The sequence below is a fragment of the Thunnus albacares genome, chromosome 22, assembly GCF_914725855.1.
Source record: "Thunnus albacares chromosome 22, fThuAlb1.1, whole genome shotgun sequence".
NCBI classification, from domain to species: Eukaryota; Metazoa; Chordata; class Actinopteri; order Scombriformes; family Scombridae; genus Thunnus; species Thunnus albacares.
Window position 1 is genome coordinate 19,940,280 of NC_058127.1, and position 13,370 is coordinate 19,953,649.

The following is a 13,370-nucleotide window of genomic DNA, read 5'->3' on the forward strand; positions in this document are numbered from 1 at the left end:
ATCACTGCCCACCGCTGCTCATAATAAGTAGAGGAAACACACTGCCACACTCTGTGTTTCTCCATCTGTCAGTCTCTGTCCACAGATTAAACAGAACCTTCCTCACAGTCCTCGCTCACATTCACTCTCAAGGTTAGAAGTGGCATTGTTAATATAACGCTCCTTTCACAAATACACATTTCATCCATAAATGCTTGAACAGTTTTATATGGAACTGTCATGTATTGACTTACTGTAAAAGCTGCTCTGGCAGTTTGCCTTCTAGAGACCTGGTGACATTTTAATAACTCTTCCTCCACGGGTCAAGTGTAAATTAAAGCAGCAACATTCATGGATAAAGCATGCACGACTCCAGTACGGCTTAGTAACAGTGCTCGATAACTTTAAAGGTATCGACCGAAATAACCCAGTACCAAGTAGTATTGAAACTTCTCCAGTCAAACCATACCTTTTTGTAACCAAATCTAGAAAAAAAAGACTATTTGTATGGTTTTGCTTGCAGCCAATCACTGCAAGCGTTCTTTGATTTAATGCGTTGTGTGTGGTTGGTCCACTACTGCAGCAGCTACAACCCATACGGTCTGTGGCGGTGAAGTCAAGCGCAGTGTATTTGACAGAGTTGGCAGTTCAGCGTGTCGAGATGCCACCAAAACGTTCAAAAGTATGACAACACTACACGCCTGTGGCGTCTGATAAAAATAAAAATGCATAAAATTCTGAAGGATTATATCAGGAACATGATAAAGCAGCTCATCAAGCATGGAGAAAACTTCATGGTAGATAGCTGCATCGTTTTTGCAAGGCCAATGGCCAGCGTTGTCTTCTCAGGTAAGATAAATGATTACTTGGCTAACATTGCTCATCTTTTGTGTGTAAAAACAAAATCACATTGGGCAGGTTGTGTGCTAGTGACGTAAAAGGATTCTAAGGCATTAGAAGAGAGCTAGAAGTTCATTTTCTTGCCCAGTCTATTTTCTTTAAACTACAACCTTAGGTGTCTTGGACTGTGTGATATAGGAAGCAGAATTCTGTATACTACATAATAGATACTGAAGTTGATGTGAAATTTTATTGCAGGGTAATGCTGGATGTATATTTGATGCAGTCCAAACATAGACACCTCCTTCCTCATTTTTGACTTAGAGTTCAGCGTCGGATTTCACTCGCTGAGAGCACCAATGCAAAACCAGACGCATATGTTATCCATGAACAGGCCATACTGAGCTTTAAATATACTCTCCACAGCAATTTTGTGATATAGAGAAATGGTGGGAAGGTCTGCCTTGTCTGATGAATGAATAGGAATACCTTCACTGTGCAGGTTTGCAGTGGAGATGTCTTTGCTAGCCGTTTGTCACTGGCAAGGAGAACATTTTTACTCAACTTCCTTAATGTTGTCTTCGCTATCAACAATCTCCACCAGCATCAGTATCTTTATAGAGAAAACACAAGCAACCCAAGGTCACTATTCACAGTTCTCATGGTATCCATGTGGTATCTCTGTGGCCGCCATAGGCATAAAGCATAACCTACTGTGTAGCCTATGGAATAACTATGGTGGCACTAAAGCTACTCCATAAGCTCTTAACACACAAATATAAATCCACCATAACAGGGTCTCAAATGGTCACATGTCCACTGCATACTGTTCTCAAATATATGTATATAGTTTGGAGTTCTTTTGTATTGTTGCAATTTCAATTTGTGAAAAGGGCTCATTAAATATTTCCCATGACCTGCTGAAAACTGTCATGAATAATATTACTTTTTAACTTCAGGTTACTATATCGAAACAGTTTCTAAATAACATGGTTACAAAGAGACACATACATATTGCGTGTAGTGGCACAACTGTTTACTTCGATACCTGCATATCAAATATACAAACTGCTGAAAAAGACTAAGTGTGCATAGAGGATGAATGAAATTTAACATTTTTTCAGAAGTTACGTTCGGTACAACTGGTGATCTCAGTGAATTTTGTATAAGTACAGTGTAATCTGAGTTAATTTTAATAGTTTAGCTTCTTTGTGCTTCTGTGTGCCCACTATAATGAGTTTGAGCTGCTATTATAGCTGCTGATATTAACTGAAGGGCTGCAGCCAGCTGCACAGCAGGTGTCTGTTCTGGCTTCTTAGGCCTCTTTAATCCATAAAACACTAATAACTGTTCAAGTGATTTCTGTGTCACTGGAGAAACTAGCTTTGTAGGATGACTCCCTAACATTACACACACACACACACACACAGAGGCAGACACAGACAAGGTAACTAGCTATGTCCTCTTTGTTCTCTCAGTGAGGCGAGATATATAAAGGGTGTAAGAGAGGGAGGGAGAGTATCAAAGATATAAAGACAGGAGGAAAGAGATGGAGGGGGGGCAGAAAGACAAAGAGAGAAGTGGTGAGAGAGGTAGACAGAGAGAGAGAGAGAGAGAGAGAGAGAGAGAGAGAGAGAGAGAGAGAGAGAGAGAGAGAGAGAGAGTGAGTGAGACAGGCCGGCTCCTGGAGAATAAGCAAGAGGAGAGACAATGAATAGCAGCTCCTCTACAGACAGACACATGATGAATGGGTCTGCTGCCTAAAAAGCCAGTGCGGAGGACAACAAGAGAAGTGTGTCTGTTCACCCCGCGGTGTGTGTGGGTTTGGGAGAATGTGTGTGTAACTACAGAAAAGGGTCCATCTGGGCCATTGTGGCAGTGACCACTGGAGGGGAGGTTGATATCCAGTATCCCTTCCCCTCCCGGAAGATGAAACGACCATCAGCTCAAAAACAAAAAAAAGAAAAAAAAAAAGAAACACAGAAAAAAAACAGAATAAAAACTGGGCTTGGGGTCAGTTGTCAAACTTAACAGCAGGTAATTAAAAGTAATAGCAGAGCTTCCCCTTGGGTTTGACGATAGGCGATGTATGTATCCCACCACCAGCAATTAGTCAGCCAATTACCCCGGGGCCTAATTATAAGTGCTGTCCATAGGAAGACTTTGGGAGACACAATAATGGGCTCTTATGGTAGTCTGTGTTTATCTAAGTGATCAATGATTAGCATGATCACTGAGAGAGGTCAGCACCTCACAGGAAAGGCTGGCCTGCTAAATGACATTTCTGCTTTGCTGTAGTTAATTGGTGCAACAGTAGCAAAGTGCTGTTTTCCATTAACGGTTTGTTAAAGTATGTATTATGATCCCATCTTAGAGGCTACATAGGGTACAGCTAATTTAAAGACCTGCATGCCAGACATTCCTGAAGACTGAAGCCATATTTTTACGGTTCAGTGTCTCTGAGATGTACTTATAGATTTTTTTTTTACCCAGCGACTTTATTAACATAAATATTGATGTGTCAAACTTCTTTAGTTTTCTATACGTGCACGATACATGTTACTGATGGAGCTTTATTGGCGCAAGCTGTAAGTGCAATGGTTACGACGCTGCATTAGTTGGAAATTCAATGTACTTTATTTTGGCTGATTCAATTACAACAAGAGTAAGGGTCCCCCGATATGTGTTTGTGTGTGTGTGTGTGTGTGTGTGAGTGTAGCTCTCAGAACAGAGGGCTTGGCGGCAGAAGCTCCTCTAATCAAGTTAGCTGTGATAACAGGAGTGGCAGCTGGCTTTCCAGGAATATACTCTCCTACTGAGCATGCACTCCCTGCAAGTGGATTTCACACATACTGTACATACACGCGGACTCACGCATACACGCACACACACAAGCAAATGCACCCAGTGTGACCTACCTTTCTGTTTCCTGGGTTTTAAAAAATGCATGTGTGGTGGTATGGGGCTTTTGGACAGTAAATGCATAATACATGTACACATACTGAAACAAGCTTATTAACACATTCATCTGTACATTCACACACACCAGATTCACTCTCACGCTCTCTCACACTAACACTGAGGCTTTCAGTGTCTGGCCACCTTGTTTGGTTAACTATGTTCACGCTCACTTTAAAGCCCTCTCAACTAAGTAATGGTCCATTTCCAACGTCTGAACTATGGTCTGAACTCGATGACCTGTGCCACAATGTGTTTCTACGGGTTACACATAACTCTGGATTTAGATCTCAGAACCTATTTTTGTAACAAGTGATACTTTGGGTACCTGAAGTGTGACTTCTAGGACTCATGATCTCAGCCATTTGAACAGCTGTGCAAAAAAAATTCTAAAAAACTGGTTCAAATTGTTGTAGTTAAGGAAGAGATATACTCCAAAACACGGACACGGGTATGTTCAACGGACACGCTCTCGGTTTAGTTTACATTTAAAAACAGTTTGCACATGTTTGTCGTCACATACAGTCTGTGCAGATGGTTGGAAATTCTGGGTTGCATGTGGAAGGCATAAGCGGACGCTAGCTGACAGGGGCTTTATTCGAACACAGATAAATTAAGGTCATGCAAACAAATATGTTCTTTGAAAATGAAGACACAACATTACATTTACGATTGGCCTGAATTTTCCGACAGATTTCTAAGCCTTTGTGGTTTTTGAGGTACAGTGGCAATAGAAATGAAACTTGCACGGCTTTTGAAAGGTTTCAGGTTTGTAAGGTTTCGTTGTAGACATACAACATCTATATCGCCCCCTATAATGAGCTCTTTCACTACAGCTGGTCTATATGTTCACTACTAGCTGTGTGTGAAGACTATGTGTTGCTTTACACAGGGCGCACTACACTACAAAACCTTTGTATGCATGTCTGTGCGTGTGCTGTATGTTTGCAATGTATCATGTTGAATGCACGACTTTAAAAGTTAGACATGACGTGTCAGCACACCATCTGCAAGAGTGGAAAATGTGTGTGTGTATCGTGCGTGCTTGCGTGTGTCACGTTCCTGAAGCATCTAAAGCAACTAATAGTCTAGTCATTGTTCTGTTATCATCAGTTTGCACATGTGTATATGTGTAGTGCACGTGTTTATTATTACTATCAGACAGCACTGTACTGTCCACTCAGCAGCTCCACTTGCAGGTCAACACAAGATGAATATAAAAAAAAGTTATTCTGTAGCTTAAGTGTCTTGTTGTATATATTGGAGCTGCTTATCAAGTTTACAATCTTTGAAACTATTCCAATGAAACTCAAACTACAAAGCTACTGTGTGAACTCTTTTTTCCCTTTTTTTTGTTCTGTCCCTACATTATAACTGTTCATTTGTTTGTGTAAACAATGTAAAGCATGCGTAGAGATTAATTATGAATAATGTGTCATACTGCCACACAAAATTTGAATGAATGTGATTCATATGCAGGTTTGTCACGCTGGGCATGTGGTCAGTCATGCTAATTTGAAAATGGACAGAACTTTTAGTCAGTATTGTTTGTTTGTTTGTTGTAGGCCAGGTGACCCTCTGTATTCATCTCTAAAGTACATTACTGTTCAGGTGTACAGGAAAGAGGGACAAGGTGACTTTGACGATATTTCTGTAAGGTGGATGCACAGCCTTCACTTGATGTGCAAATCCACCTGTAAAGTGGGAGTTTGTAAAAAAAAAACAAACCCAAAAAACAAAAGGCTTCAAGCTCTGCTTTCACATCAGATCTATAGGATCCCTCTCCTCTAGCTCCTGTCTCTCACTCTCTACCTCTTAACACTCCTCCTCTGCAGCCCTCCTCTCCTCTCTCCCTTCGCCGGCCTCTTACACACAAAGGCAGGGGGAAGCAGAGGTGGAGGAGGAGGGAGGGGAAGAAAGGCACAAAGGGCTAGGAGCTGTGGGCTTGCCCTGGGGAGAGGGAGGGTGAGGGGGTGGATGGGGGGTAACAGGGGGTCAAAGGGGGGCCACTGGGGGTGTAGAGGGCTGGGGGTTGGGGAGAAACCTGAGAGGCAGAAAGCCAGAACAGGAGCTGGGGGAGAAAGACGGGGAGAGATGGTGGGAAGGGAGGGTCCGAGGGTGAGAGAGCACAACACGAGACAGCTTATAGCTGCAGTGATTTTTTTTTTTTTGTTTTTTTTGTTTCTACTTTGAAGGGGGGCTTGGCAGTGGATTTGTTCAAGAAAGGGATTTGGTTTGGGAGAGTTGGGAGAAGCTAGGATTTGATGAGATTTACACTTTTTCTCACACAACCACTATCTTCCAAAGCCTGTGTAAGCGTTTTAGCCACATCTCTTTTTTTAGGAAGATAGTGTTCACATCTTGTGCCCTCTCTGCTCCGGCTCAGTCTCTTTACTTGGAGCAGCAACAACTGGACCTGCGTTTTCTTCTCATAATACAACATGTAGGCTGAAAGTAGCCATACACGTACAATGGAGGCAAATGAAAAAACAAGTTGAAAACGTCCAAACATAGAAATGTGTGTACAGCTGCTGCAGCTTTGCATTATTGCTTTTTGTATAAAAAATTTCACAGCAATCCATCCAATAGTGGTCGAGATGTTTCAGTAGAGGAACTAAAAAGTCTACCTCATGGTGGCACTAGATGAAAAGTCAGAATTGTTAGAATATATCTTCTAAAGACCTTGAATCTTAAATTTCATGTAAATCCATCTAATAGTTGTCAGGATATTTCACTCTGAACCACAAACATCGACCTCATGGTGGCGCTAGAGGAAAAGTCAAGTGTTTACCAAAGTCAGGAGGATTCATCCTCTAAGGACCACAAATGTCTGTACAAAATGTCATTGAGATCCATCAAATGGTTTTTTAGATATTTCAGTCTGAACCAAAGTGACAAGACTGACATTACCATCCTTTGAGCCACTAGCACGGCTACAAAATCCTTCCTTAAATTATTTTTGGAAACTCTATCTTGATTGCCTGTCAACTGTACCCTGTGTGACTCCTCACCATTTTGGTGTTAATAACAAATCCTGCTTAAAAGGGGATCAGGCATTTAGGCTCTTAGGGCCTTGATGCGTCAAACCAACTTTAAAGAACTAGTAGACAGACGGCTGCGTGGCCTCATGTCACCTCACCTCATGTCTCTTGTTAGAAGTTGTATTTTAACACAATCTGAAACTGCAGACTAGACGAGAACAAAGGACGGTGCGAGGAGCAAAACAAAAACTGACTGATGATTTGAGGTGCGACGGATAATTCTTCATATACTCGATATAAATTGAGAATATGCCTGAACAAAAACATTATAGTATAACTGGCACTATAAAGTTTTAATTTTCTGGGCCTTTCACCAGCTTCTGATAAAGGCTTACTCTAGTAGGTCAACCACGCCGAACACACTGAATAAAAACCACACACTGCCCAACCTCACACGCCATCAGGGCCATTATATAACTTCAGACTTTGTGCAACACCACCTCCCCGGTGTAGAGACAAAGTACAATCCATAAATATGTCAGCTAATGTTTGCCTTCACTCTATCAATACATAACTTTTGTTTTCCTTCTGATATTGCAGCTTTCCACATTTATAGGAGGGGTGTTGCATCATATTAAAAAGCAACATCAATGCACACCTGTAGTTTTTTTTTTTTTTTTTATATACCAAAGCGCCAACCCCAACCAGCCCATTCCCTCCACTTGCTTCAACTACCACAACCTCTAACCTCCATAACTGCCTCTAAAACCACTGCGGGTCTTAAGACGCAGGTGCGCTCACCACCACGGAAACACTCCATAGAAATAGGCGGTGTACAAGTAGAGCTGCACTATTAAACACAGTAATACACACACTGGTTTATGTGTGCCAATCCACACACTTTACAACCACACAGTGTACCAGCAGAGGCCTGTGACAGTTGGGTAACCCGGGCCAAACACACAGCAGAGGATAGGAGGCATGTTGGGCATCTTCCTCTTTGCAAACTCTGTCACCCCCTACACACACACACACACACACAGCCCACAAAGAAAGCCTACATGAGAACATGCGCACACATATCAACCCAATGCCCTCTTTCATAGGAAAGTTATATAATCAGATAGGCATCACTTCTTTCTATCCTCTTATCTTGAGCTCTGCTCTTCCATCACTGCCTTTCTCCATGTTCTGTCTTACTCGGTGCCACTTCTCTTTACATAGACTCAGGATTTCCTGAATGAGATTTTTGCTGTTTAACTGCATTAAAAGCCTTTTTGATGGCATAGATGTGACCGTTAAAAGCTTTAATAACTGAAACGTGGAAAGACACACATCCCTCGCAGACCTCCAGGAGGTGGATGATGTCAGCTCCACCTCTCCTCCTTCCCTCCCTACGCCACTCCTCCCTCGCTGACACCGCTGATGATGACGGAGGAGGAGGTGGAGGAGGACGAGGAATAGGAGTCTCTCTCCCCCTCCTTCTCTTTCCTGTCCTCCTCCTCACCCACTGCTTCCTGCCATCCTCCCCCCCTGGCCATCCTGACTCAGCTCTCACCACCTCGCTTCCTCTCTTCCTGCCTCTCTCTTTCTCTCCGTCATATTTAAACCAAAAGAAATCCCATGCCTTTCACTCTCAGGCTCTGAGGCTATTTCTTGATTTAGCAGAAATGTGGTTTTATTAAACATCAGGTTAAAGCAGCTGATAGAGGGAGACTGAATGAACAAAGAGAGCAAGAGAAATACTGTTATGATAACCGAAATAGTCACACTTAGTTAACATTCAAAATATAAACAATACAAATGTTCTAGCCCTGAAAGCATGAATATTGTGGTGGATGGCACATGTGGATGGCACATGGATTGGAGCATTTACAAGAAAGAAAAGAAGAAAGGGGAGGAGGAGGAGGATGTAGACAAAGCAGATGGAAAAAACAGATGACAAATCTGTATGTCATGTCTTCACTGAACACCCACAAACTGTCACCTGTTTGAATGAAAAGAGAGTGTAATACAAACTGGACAGTGGGTGAAATCAAACCTGCAGCAGTAAGTTCACACCAACGTTTAATTCACAGGAATATTCATTATTCACATCAGGTTTTCAGCTAAACAGCAATGTGAAATCAATTTCTTTGAAACTCATCATCAAACAAATAGATTTTTCTTTTTCGGATATATCTGGGATTTCTATGTGGTCCCTGTTAGACATGTGGGTTAGTCCTCTTAACATCTGCAGGACTGTGGACTTACTGCTTCTCTGAAAGGCAAAATTCTGCAGCTGAACATATGCCACTCATCTACCATGTCTTTAACTAGATCCCTGTCCAAATAAACAGCCTCACAAAACTGGTCCCAGGTGCAACATATGGAATTATTTCACTAACAACCAGCCAACATCAAAACCCTGGTGTAAAGGGTGCTGCCAAGCTCTACAAGTCAAGTATGGTGACATCATCATAGCTTTTAGATTTATTGTTGGTATTAAAGTCGACTTGCTGGTATTAACACTAGAAGGAATGCAACACAAAAAGGCCGCGAATCAGACCCAAACCTACAACATTTAAAGAACATAACCAGCAACATATGTTACTTGGCCACCAGATACAGTATTATCATCATGGCACATTGTTAGCCTATATGTCTGTAGCTGTGTATAAAAAGATACAAGCCGTAGTGACAGTAGATGAGATAAACTATGACAGTTGAACCCAAAGGGAAGGTGACAGAAGGCGCCGTGTCTAAAGGGTGAGAATGTGCAGATGTGCGTGTGTCTGGCAGACGGATATTGACAGGGCTTTAACGCTGATTGCTCTGAGCGACGGCATCGGAACATGTACCAGAAAATGTACAGTAACGTTCTCTTTCTCTCACAAACAGATTAACGAACTCAGTCGTTCAACATGAACTGTCATGTTGAATGTAGTGTGAGAGATAAGGCATGACCTCCACTATGCAAATGACCGCAAGCTGTTTGTGTAAGAGACAGGGACCAGTAACAAAGACGCTGGATAAGACACTTCTGGGTCATAAAATAATAATAAATATACATTGAATTTGTACTACACTCTTTCATAGTGAAACTCAAAGTGCTACAGTATTAATAACACACTAATAGAACACACAACATAAAGAAAAAAGAGACTAGAGTCCATAAATCCCTCTAAGAGCTTTTTATGTCCTCATAGAAAAACATAATCCTAGACAACCGACTGTCATATGCAAAGATCTACTTGGTTGATTATGTTCATACTATACTAATATTCTGAAACTGTAAATAGTATTCCACAAACTGTTAAGATTTGTTAGTGAAATGGAAACTATAACGTGATATGAAGTATCATTTTTGTGAAGGAATTTTCATATATGCGCCATGTATGAAATACTCCTATTTTCTATTTTCACCTGTTTGTCTTGTGTGAAACGCTCCTCACACAAGCAGACAATGGAGGGACAGACGGCTGCCTTCTTCCCGGTCGAGCCGACCTGGCTTTATGATTGTTGCCATAGAGACTAGCGCTAAAGTAAACAATTTTATAGCGATGTTGTGGCTAGGGACAAGGTCGCCCGGGCGCCGCCTGAATAACTGAGAACGCTTTAACTCTTTTCCTTTAGACTTGATGCGGCATTTTGATATGTAACTGTTGTCTCCTTGATCGATCTAGTTTGTGCTTGTCAATAAATCTCTTTGCTTAAGAAATCCATGTCTCCTGGAGTTTTTGCAGTTATGAGTCAACCGGTTCTCGGTATTTTCATTCAGCCACTGAAAAACGTGGTTTCAAATCAAAGAATTTCTCTATGACATGAAATATTCATGACTAAATGAGCAACAATCAAAAGTTACAGTTCAGAAAAATAAAATATCCCTATTTAAGAATTTAACACTCAAAACTCAGCTATTCTGCTTCATCTGCACTGTTTGGGTCATTTGTTCTTGTTTACTTTTGATTCGTTCAATAGTACAAAAGAGTTATTATAGTACGAGGGAACAGTGGAAAGGCTAACAGGACAAAGATGGCGGACACTGAGGACATGCCCTCAAAATTTAACAGAGCAAGCCTCCCAGCCTGTGAGTGGTTAACCTCATCACATACACTCTCATATATACAAACCACAAGCTATTGTTATATTCATATGTAGATTATTCTTTTTCCAACAATCCTTTCTCTTTCCCTCCCTCTCAGTAACATCCTGTCTCTCAGAAAAACTTGCAGCCAGACTGTGCTTTGTGTGCGCGTATCCGTCCACAAACATAATGGAGGGTGTCTACTTGGTGTTAAGAAGGATTGTGTGTATATATGTGAATGTGCATTTATGTGTGTAATGGATCTGATTCATGGCCAGCTGTAAATGTCTGTAATAAAGCTGAGCAGGCTAAGTGATGGAAAGCCCCAGGTGTGCGAGACTTGGCAGGGTCCTGGGAGACGTTGGCATTAGAGAGTGTATGTGTGTCTTTGTCCCTAAGAGGGAGATCAAAACTGTGAGTGAGAAGGGTGTGGGGTGTGTTTGAGATGTGTGTCAGAGACTGTGTGTGTGAAAAGGAAACAGATCTGGTGTTAGGTTAGGTGTGTGTGTACACCTAAATGAGGGAGTTGAATGTGTAAAGTTCAATCAAAGTGTGTGTGTGTGTGTGTGTGTGTGTGTGTGTGTTTGCCTCTGGCTCCAGTCTCAATCAATTTAGTAGCTGTCTATTAAAACATTGACAAAAAAACCTGAGGTACAATTCTAACATTTAAAACTTTATTAGTCAATAAGTCATATGAATTTAATCCAACACTGCAGAACCTTTATAGGAGTGTGGGGGTTACTAAAAACAACAGGTTGCATGAAAGCAGGGTAACAGCTGGACAATGTGCCATCACATCACGAAAGGAAACTTTTAATGAGGCTATCCATTTTAAATGCGGGGCTAAGTAAATGTACTAGAACGCTTCTTTCTGCCCTAAAAACAAATCATCAGTCACACTGACTCTGGTTCAGTCAATGTGAGGTGTGTCACAGAGGTAAGCCTCTATACGCCAAATACACCATAAGCTCCAAAACTACCAGCCTGTACTGCAGACAGGATGGATAAAAACATCTAACACGGTGTAAAATCATCTGAATTTCCTTTCTAATGGATATTTGTCCTTTCAGGAGAAAATAAGACAAAATTGCTCAAGTATGTTTTATTGGCTGAAACTGTAAGGAAGGCTGTGCTAGAAACCAGTTCATGTGTCTCTACGACGCTTAGTGGAGCGCTTCTAAACTATAGCTTAAGCAACACAGTATGGCAGGGTGCACGTGAGCATATTGTACCCGCTGGTTGGAGTATTTCGGTACATTTGAGTTTGTCAAAACATTTCATTGTTCTGCAGGATGATCAGACAAACACACATCTACTGTACTAACAGAACAGAAACGACAGACATCCTGACAGGACTAAACAGTGAAGTCATGCACATCCCAAGTCTCACTGTAGGCCGTGTGCAGGCAGGCAGGTCTGGGTAAAAGGCCAAACGTCTTACCTGAGCAGGTGAGTTCTTGCATGCGTGCAGCAGATGGCTCCCCTGCAGGCAAAACATGTCAATGTGTAAACAATGGATCAGTCCAATTAGTCTGCTGTCATTAGCTATCATTCATCTGCTGCAAGTTAGTCAGGAAAGAACCTAATATTACCACAGCAACTAATAACTGCTACAATAGCTACTAGATTTTTAAAGACTTTTTGAGCTTATGAAAGGGGAATTTTTTAAAAATTCAATGATGGGCTTTAACAAATAGAGTAAATATAATAGCGTGGTGGAAAGTTATCACTACAGTAACCAATTCTGTTTCCATGCTACAAAACAAATATTCTAGGCCCATCTCACCATCACTGTGGAGTGTTTTCCATTCCCAGGTTGTGGCGTCCAACTCCACTGGCTACGCCGGTGATCTCACATATTCTTGCTAGGACACCCAGTCAGTCACATCTTCAGACCTCTTATTTATGGCTTCAGTCAGGAGCTGGTGGTTCTTGAAAGACGGCACGACAATGCTTGGCCATGTTCCTCAGTGTTTCTCTGTGAATGGAAAAGATATGCATCAACTGTTTGGATCAAAGAGTTTTGCTTTGTGAAAACATCCATAGGAGAAATGGCTGGTTCACTGGGTTTCAAGATCATCAATAATCGAGCTGAAATCAAGCAGAGAACGACATCTGACAACGCTTGTCCATATGAGAAACGACTCAAGAGTGTGATCATGGTGGCTATTTATATGACAAATCCTGGACCACAGCAGCACTACTATACTGTAGTTTCATCTGCTGCCCACATTCAGACAATTTAACAGTGACATACAGCACACAGAGACCACAGTCTGCTTTTTCCATCACTGCACTGTGAGAAGTCAGCAGCTGTTCACAAAAGGACTCAATCATATTGAGTTGGACTGCGAGTGTGTCGCCATCTAGAGGACAATAGGCAATCTTGCACTTAAGCGATTTGTACAGTTAATATAGCTATACTATTACAATGTACACAATTGTGCATACACTTAGTAGAAAAATCACACTGATGCCGTGATATTATGTAATTGCTCTTTTCATGAAAGTCAAACATGAGGTGAATCCAGGTGAAAGCTTTTCCC

The 13,370-nt window shown here is 41.6% G+C and overlaps 1 protein-coding gene across 2 annotated transcripts in view; it reads right to left on the reverse strand.

The window, feature by feature from the left end:
* Nucleotides 1–13,370, reverse strand: part of kdm6ba (lysine (K)-specific demethylase 6B, a) — a 103,278-nt gene that overhangs the window by 87,192 nt on the left and 2,716 nt on the right. For both annotated transcript variants that reach the window (XM_044340619.1, XM_044340620.1), the window contains exons 2-3: nt 12,611–12,802; nt 12,266–12,307 (exon numbers count right to left, since the gene is read on the reverse strand). The gene's annotated coding sequence lies outside the window, so the exon portion shown is untranslated. The remainder of the gene's footprint in view (nt 1–12,265; nt 12,308–12,610; nt 12,803–13,370) is intronic.